Source organism: Gracilinanus agilis, unplaced genomic scaffold (assembly GCF_016433145.1).
Source record: "Gracilinanus agilis isolate LMUSP501 unplaced genomic scaffold, AgileGrace unplaced_scaffold46168, whole genome shotgun sequence".
Classification (NCBI taxonomy): Eukaryota; Metazoa; Chordata; class Mammalia; order Didelphimorphia; family Didelphidae; genus Gracilinanus; species Gracilinanus agilis.
Window position 1 is genome coordinate 1 of NW_025380431.1, and position 8,077 is coordinate 8,077.

An 8,077-nucleotide genomic window follows, 5' to 3' on the forward strand; every position below is an offset into this window, starting at 1 on the left:
GAGAGAGAGAGAGAGAGAGAGAGAGAGAGAGAGAGATATTGAATGTTTGCAAGGCATCTCTCCTGGGCTTGATGCCACCCAGCCTGTGCTCTGTGGGAGAGAGAATTACAACTAACAACAATGACTTGTGTTTATTTTAGATTAGAATCTGGCCCTGAACTCCTGAGCTGGGCTGTTTCCTTTCTCTGGATAGACCAGGGACTTTTCCAACACGTCACTTAGTTATTCTCCACTGATTTAGAAATGAACATACCTTCTCCTGAGTTCCCATATGAGAGCACTAGCTGATTAAAAAAACATAATAATAGCAATAACATATATTTATTAAGCCCCCCACTGTGTGCACAATGGACTAGGCATTAGAATAAGAAGGGAGCAGGGTAATGCCCTTTTTTTTTTTAAATAAACCCTTACCTTCCATCTTAGAATCAATACTGTGTATTGGTTCTAAGGCAGAAGAGCGATAAGGACTAGGCAATGGGGGGTAAAGTGACTTGCCCAGGGTCACACAGCTAAGAAGTGTCTGAGGCCAGATTTGAACCTAGGACCTCCCGTCTGTAGGTCTGGCTCTAGAGCCACCCAACTGCCCCCAATGCCCCCTTAATAATTTGCAAATTGAAGATCATTGGACCAGAGGTGGAATTTATAGTTAGATGGGACATGGGAAATCTCATTTTTAGAAATCTAATCTAATAGTCTTATGAATCTAAGGTCTAGGCCGGTAAATCCCTGCTGTCATAGAAGGATAAGAGCTCTATCATATGAAATATGACACTAAGTCACACATTAGGAAGGAACGAAATAAAGAACATTGCCAGGTCTCAGAGGAAAGTCAATCTGAAGATGAAGGTCTGTAGCAGTTGGCAGGGAGAGTCTAAGGAGGCTTTATGGAGGTGGTCTTTGAGTTGGATTCAGAGGATGGGTAATAATTCAATAGGAGAAGGCAGAGAAGAATATTCCAGGCTTAGGGAACCATGGGAGCCTAAACGCAGAGAGGGTGGAGGAGCTTGTTCACACACCAGAGGTGGCAAGTAGCCCAATTTGGCTGAAGCATAGAGTGTATGAAGGGGAGTAACATGTGATAAGGCTTGGAAAAGTCAGGGTGGTGCCTGGAAGGGCCTTGAATGCCAGGTTTCCCACATTGAGCAAGAGATAAAAATAATCCTTGAAACTCCTATTATACTGTATTTATTAGAGAGTGGATGGACAGTGGCAAAGGCTTATGGTCAACACTTAGAGTTTAGAATCTAAAATCAAGCAAGAGCTAAAACTATACAACTGGCACAACCTTCACTGAGTCTTGACAAAAAGTGCACCTCAATTCAAACTAAAAGAATAAAAATATGGATTCTTTTTTTAGTTGCTTTTTGTCATGTCTGAAATCTTCATGACCCCATGGACCATACTATCTATAGATTTTTCTCAGCCAAGACACTGAAGTGGTTTGCCATTTCCTTCTCTAGTGGATTAAGGGAAATGACTTGCCCAGGGTGGCACAACCAGTAAGTGTCTGAGGCCAGATTTAAACTTAGGTCTTCCTGACTCCAGGTCCAGCACTCTATCCACTGAGCCACCCAGACTCCTCCTCCCTTTTAGAAGTTAAGAGTTATTCCTTCTATCCTAGAGCTCTTCCATTTGAGTTTCCCAACTTATTTGAAATGCTTCAGGTTTGGATTTCCAGAACAAGTTTTCGGGTTGTAGCTATGAAGAACATTGAGCTGATAATGGACCCTAGGGTTAGTTAATAATTCATAGCATTCAGAACTAGAAGATATCTTGGAGATCATATGGGTGACAATCCTCATTTTACAGATGGAAAAACTAAGGTCAAGAAAAGGAAAATGAAATCCCTGAGATCATACAAGTAAAAGAACTAGAATTTGAAAAATAAAGTTTTGTTTTGTTTGGATTTTTCCCCTCCAAATCCAGTGATCTTCACAGGGACATGCTGGTAAATGTTTAACAATCAACTCTATAAAAGAGGACACTTTTAAAGTTTCATATTCATAATTAACGTTTTCTCCATCACTTTCTTACTTCTAGACCACCAACAAAACCATAAATCAAATCCTAATTTATAGCTTGCTGATTTTAGAGGTATAAATATTCTGAAAATTTAACAGCCGGCTCTCATGAACCTTTTCAAATCATCTCTAGTACTGCTACTATACTGTATCCCCTGCCCCCATCCCCTACCCTACCAAAATATCCAAGACAGATTTGTAGTAATAGGCTAGAGCTGGAAGTGTGCTATAGTGAGGTTTGGATTCAGAGGTGTAGATTTAAAACCTTGCTCCGTTACTTGTTACCTGCGTGACCTTAGAAAAAGTCCCTTCAATTGTCTCAGCCTCAGTTTCTTCATCTATAAAATAAAGGGGTTGTAGCAGATGATCCTAGCTACCTCGGGATGCCATGAAGGGACCTCAGAAGCAATCTAGTCTAATGCCTTCATTTTACAGTGGAAGAAACTGGATTTCAAAGACCCATAGTCACTTCTGAGTAATGGCGATGCCAGGACTACAGCCCATGTCTCCACCCTTAACAATTCCACACATTTCCCACTGTTCACTTCACCATGACTCTTCGACCAAACCCAGTGGAATGCCTGCTCCCTGAGCAGTCACAGGTTATATTGCGTTCAGAGGAGCCCTGGCTGTGATACCAAATAAGACTCAGCATCCTCATCTGTTAAATAGGTGGTCAGAGGGGAGTTCCCCTAAATCAGAGGTGTCAAACACACTGCCAAAGGTCAACCACACTTTCCAGTTTATAGAACCAGAGTAAAATGTAATTGGGTTCCTAGTTGTGTGATCCTGGGCAAGTCACTTAACTCCAATGACCTAGTGCTTTCCACTCTTCTGCCTTAGAATGGATACTCAGTATAGTATCCATTCTAAAACAGAAGGCAAGAGTTTCTTTTTCAAAATGTAACTGGGAAATATTTAATAAAAATACAATAAAACACAGGCAATATCACACGAACACTAAGTCAACATGTTGCCTCCCTCAGCAAAGATCTTTTTATATGGATTAGTGGCTCCCATTTCTATTTGATTGGTCTAGATGCCCTTTGAGAAAGACTCTCAGCTGAAATCAGAAGCCTGAAGGGGAATTGGACCTGGTTCCCCTCACTGAGATTCTTCTAGTCTCTGAAATCCTTGATCACAATGAGGGTTCATCAGCTGAAGATTACCCTCAAGGCAACAGGAATAACATTACTTACCCAGAGAGGACTGGCAGTCTGGGTGCACTCAATAATATCTAACATTTGTATAGTGCTTACTACACATGCCAAGCACTGTGCTAAGTGCTTCATGATTATTATCTCATTTAACCCTCACAACAACCCTGGAAGAAGTTGCTCTTATTATCTTCATTCAAAAGATGAGAAAATTGAGGCAAACAGAGATTAAGTGACTTGTCCAAGGTCACATAGTAAGTGGCTGAGGTCTATCCACTGAACTACCTAGCTACTCCAAACTAAAAGGGGCGACATATTTCTATCTCTTATACTGGTATACATCGGAAAGAACATCCCTCTTCTGCCACTTCTTGGAAGGAAAACAAAAGTCATATTCACTGGCCTAGAGGCAGATGGCCATCCTTCCCTGACTCTCTATTCCCCATTCATGGACCCAGTCAAATCCAGGAATTGGATGGTTGAATTCTTTTCATATGCAAAATAAGCGACTTTCCCAGAAACTTGAACAAAATCATATCTTCTGGGAAGAGGAAGGTGTGTTTATGCATCTACAAGGATGGAATTTTCAGTACAAGTTTTATAAAAATGGAACCTGTTCTAGGCTTTTTGAGGATAAGGGAAATGAAAACATCTTTCCAAAATAGGAAGGCTATATGAGCTTACACTGAAAAACCAGGCCAGAGATTCTGCTATCAATGTCAAATAGGATCCTAGATTCATAGAATTAGAAAATTAAAGCTGGAAGAAAATTCCAAAGTCCAACACTTTCATTTTCTAGAAGAAACTCCTCACTTCACAGACTTTTCCACCTTCAACCTCCCAGCCTTCTCATCCTAGACATGCCTCAAACCCTCTAAGACCCCCCTCCTTCCATTGGGGAGTTTCTCCCAAGAACCATGATTTAAGGAACTGCCCAGGACGTCCATGTGCACTTCTCTCCAGACTCTACTCAACTCTCTGTACCTTTTTGCCTAACCTCCATATGGATGCCCTTTCTCCCACTTTTTCTCCATTAGACTATAAAGTCCTTGAGAGTAGAGATTATCTTCCTTTTCTTTATTTTTTAGCTTATATGTGTATTCCCAGTGTTTAGCACACCATTAATAAGCATTTAATGCTCTCTTTCTCTCTCTCTCTCTCTCTTTCTCTCTTTCTCTCTGTCTCTGTCTGTCTGTCTGTCTCTCTTTCTTTCTTTCCCTCCTTCCCCACCCCTCTATCTTTTTAAGAAACCAAGGTTCAAAGAGGTTACTTGACTCACAGTGACAGAAGTAATGAGGGGCCTGCACCAGAATTTTGCCAGTGTCAGCATAAGACAAATGTGAAGGTAAAAACTACTCGATTTGGCAACTGCTTAGATATCTGGAATAAGTATTATTGAAGTATCAAAGATGATTCCTACATTGTGAGACTGGGGAACTGGGAAGATGGTGGTACCCTCAAAAGTACTAGGGACTATATAGAAAGAGGGAGGGTTTGGGTGGGGAAAAAAAGTAATGAGTTGTTTTCAATATTCTGAGTTTCAGATGGAATATCCAGTTTGAGACACCCAGCAGGCAATTGGTGAGGTGAGCACAGAGTTCAGGAACAAGATTAGAGCTTCATAAGCCTGAGAATCTTCACTCTAGAGATAAGATGATTGAATTCATTACAATGGATGAGTTAGCCAAGAGAAACAGTTATAGAGGGAGAAGAAAAGGGAGTGTTAGGGAGCCTTGAGGGAGAGCCACAATTAGGCAGCATGAAATGGATGAAGAACAAGCAAAAGAGATCAAGAAGTTTTCAGACAAGTAGGAGAAGAGACAGGAGACCGCAGTGTCACAGAAAACTAGAGATAAGAGAATGCCAAGGAAAAAAAGAGTGATCAACAGTACCACAGGTGCAGAGAGGTCAAGACAGATGAGGACTGAGAAAAGACCAGTACATTTGGCAATTAAGAGACCAATGGTAACTTTGGAGAGGGCAATTTCAGTTCAATGATGAGGCCAGAAGTCAGGCTCCAGAGTTAAAAAGAGAGAGAGGAAAGGAAATGGTGCCACTGATTGCAAATGACTTTCTCAAGAAGTTTGGCTAGGAAAGGAGAACCATAGACACTAACTAGAAGGGATGGACGGGTCAAGTGAGGATTTTTTTAAGGCTAGAGTAGACACGTTAGTGGGAGTAGCAGAGAAATAGCCAGGACAGAACAAAAAATAGTGAGAGTGGAGATGATAGAGGAAATAATGCCCTGGAGAGGTAGGATGGGATGGAACCGAGAGGGCATGTCAGAAGACTGGCAAGAAGGCCCATCTCTTTGTGTGAGAAAGGGGTGAAGAAGCAGAATAGGAGAGGACTTTCCTAGCCTAGATGCTGTTTTACTGCAGAATCATGCATTTGGAGGGACATCTGTTGCCAAAGGCAAGAAGTAAGATAGTGGGAGAACTCCATCTCCCAGAGCCTATCCATCTACATTTCTGACCCAAGATCTTGGGGTCCTGCCTCTGGGGAGAAGTCAAGTATCCAGCTCAGCAGTAGGGTTGCAATCAGTGTCCTAGTGAGGTCCTGGCAGTGGCAGGGACATCCTCTTTGCTTTTGTGCAGCAGGGGCAAGTGGCAACTCCAAGCATTTGGCTCCTGGGGAACTTCCCAGTGTGAGTCCAGCCCTAAAATGGGCACAACCTGGGCAGAAGCTTTGGCCTTGATATAAAGGGGAAAGTTTTCATTTTCTTGCACATTATATATCTCCTGATACACTCCTATTTATATCCTGAAGTCCAGGTCTACTTGCTATCCTTCACACCTGATATTCCAGGTCCCATCTCCATATCTTTGCACTGGTACTACCCTTTGCCTAGAATGGCATCTCCCTCCTCACTTCTGCTTCTTGGAATCACTGGCTTCCTTCTCCATTCAGCTCCAGGGACCACTTTCTAAGAGAAGTCTTCTGTCTTGTCCTTTTTCTATCCTCCTAATCCCATCCCTTCTTTGTATCTCTTTATGCACACATTGTCTCTTCCAATAGAAAATAAACTTTTGGGGGAAAGGGATATTTCACTTTTGACTTTATACCTCGAGTGTTTCCTTAGCAGAGTGCCTGACACTTGCAACTGCTTTCCCTCATTGACTAATTTGCCAGGCTCTCTCTGAAGGGCTTCATCAAGACACAAGTAAGTAGGGAGAGAACATTCTGGACTCTTTTTTCAGTTAATAAATGTTTACTGAGATCCTAGTAAACACAGAGTTATTTAGCAGGGGACACCGGACATGTGTGCAAACAATAAATAAGCCACACACACCTGAGTCATAACCCACAGCCACAGAGGGAGAAATACAGAAGGGGCTCTGCCTCCTCTTAGGACACAGGGATTGTTGTCATTGATACTGCAGCTGCCCAGAATCAGAGAATGCCATCCAACTGGTATATTTTGTCTTGTTTGTTCTTATTCTTATGCCACAAGTTGCCAATCAGGTGAATGAGGTGGGAAATGAAGCCCACAGAAGGGTTGGAAATGTCTCCATCATGGGGAAGAAAGGGAAGCTGTGAGGATGTTTGGGGTCTGCCTCCCTGCCAAATGAGTCATCTGCAAGTTCTCAACTGCTGTCCCAAGTTGCCCAGGGAAGGCTTGTAAGGAAGTCAGCAGGTCACAGTTGGTGATCATTTCACAAAGGACATGGAGAAACCTGATGGTGGCCAGAGCTTTCTTATCATCTTTGTGCCCCATGGAGGGGAACTTCAGCACAGCCTTGCATTTCTCCTGGAATTTGCTTACTACAAATCGAGCATAACTTAGAAACACACCTATGTCCTCACTGATCAGCAGTTCATTCCCTACGAAATTGGCTATCATGAGATCAAGCAAGATAACCCTTTCCTGATGGCTTAGCTTGGCATGTAGGGAGTTCACCAGTTCTGGGCTTTTCAGCAAATAGTCTGAAATAATCAAGAATATCCACTTGGCCTTGAACTGCTTCGGGTAGGCCTTGATGTCCCTCAAGAATCAAGTAGAACATTTCCATCTGCCTTTCTGAATTCAGGAAAGTGAACAGAATCATGAAAGAGTAGGTGATAGTCTTCTTGTCTGGAAGACTGAGGCAGGACAAGATCCCTCAAGGCTTCTCTCCACAGAATCTTCTGAGAAGCCTCATTTCCTACCATGGCATTACTTAAGAACTGCAGGCTGCAGAGAAAGGCTTTGGCTTCTTCTGTAATCCTATGCATTTTGTAACTTTAAAAAGATGACTCTGAAAAGGGTTCCAAAGGCTTTTACTAGATAGCAAAGAATCTCCAGTTTGCTCTGGTCAAAAGAGAAAGAAGAGCCAAGTGGGGCATGGAGCCCACTCTCTGCTAGCCATCTCCTTTACAAAGAAAGGAGAGAGGTCTAATTTCTCAAATTTATAAGAATACAAACCATTTCCCAATTGACAAATGGTCAAAAAATATGAACAAGCAATTTTCAGATGAAGAAATCAAAGTTATCACTGATCATATGAAAAAATGTTCTAAATCACTCTTGATTAGAGAAATGCAAATTAAAACAATGCTGAGATACCACCTCATACCTATTAGATTGGCCAATATAGCAGTAAAGAAAAGTTGTAGATGTTGGAGGGAACGTGGAAAATTGGGACACCGATGTGTTATTGGTGTAGTTGTGAATGGATCCAACCATTCTGGAGGGCAATTTGGAATTATGCCCAAAGGGCTTTACAATTGTGCATATTCTTTGATTCAGTAATACCTCTGCTGGGTCTGTATCCCAAGGAGATATTTAAAAAGGGGAGAGGACCTACTTGTACAAAAATATTTATAGCTGTTCTTTTTTTTTTGCATTTATTAATATTCATTTTTAACATGGTTACATGATTCATGCTCCTCTTTTCCCCTTCAACCCCCCCCCCC

At 41.9% G+C, this 8,077-nt stretch overlaps 1 pseudogene; it reads right to left on the bottom strand.

Moving 5' to 3' along the window:
- Positions 1 to 6,538: 6,538 nt before the first annotated feature.
- Positions 6,539 to 7,396, bottom strand: LOC123255420 (annotated as a pseudogene).
- Between the last annotated feature and the right edge of the window lie 681 nt (positions 7,397 to 8,077).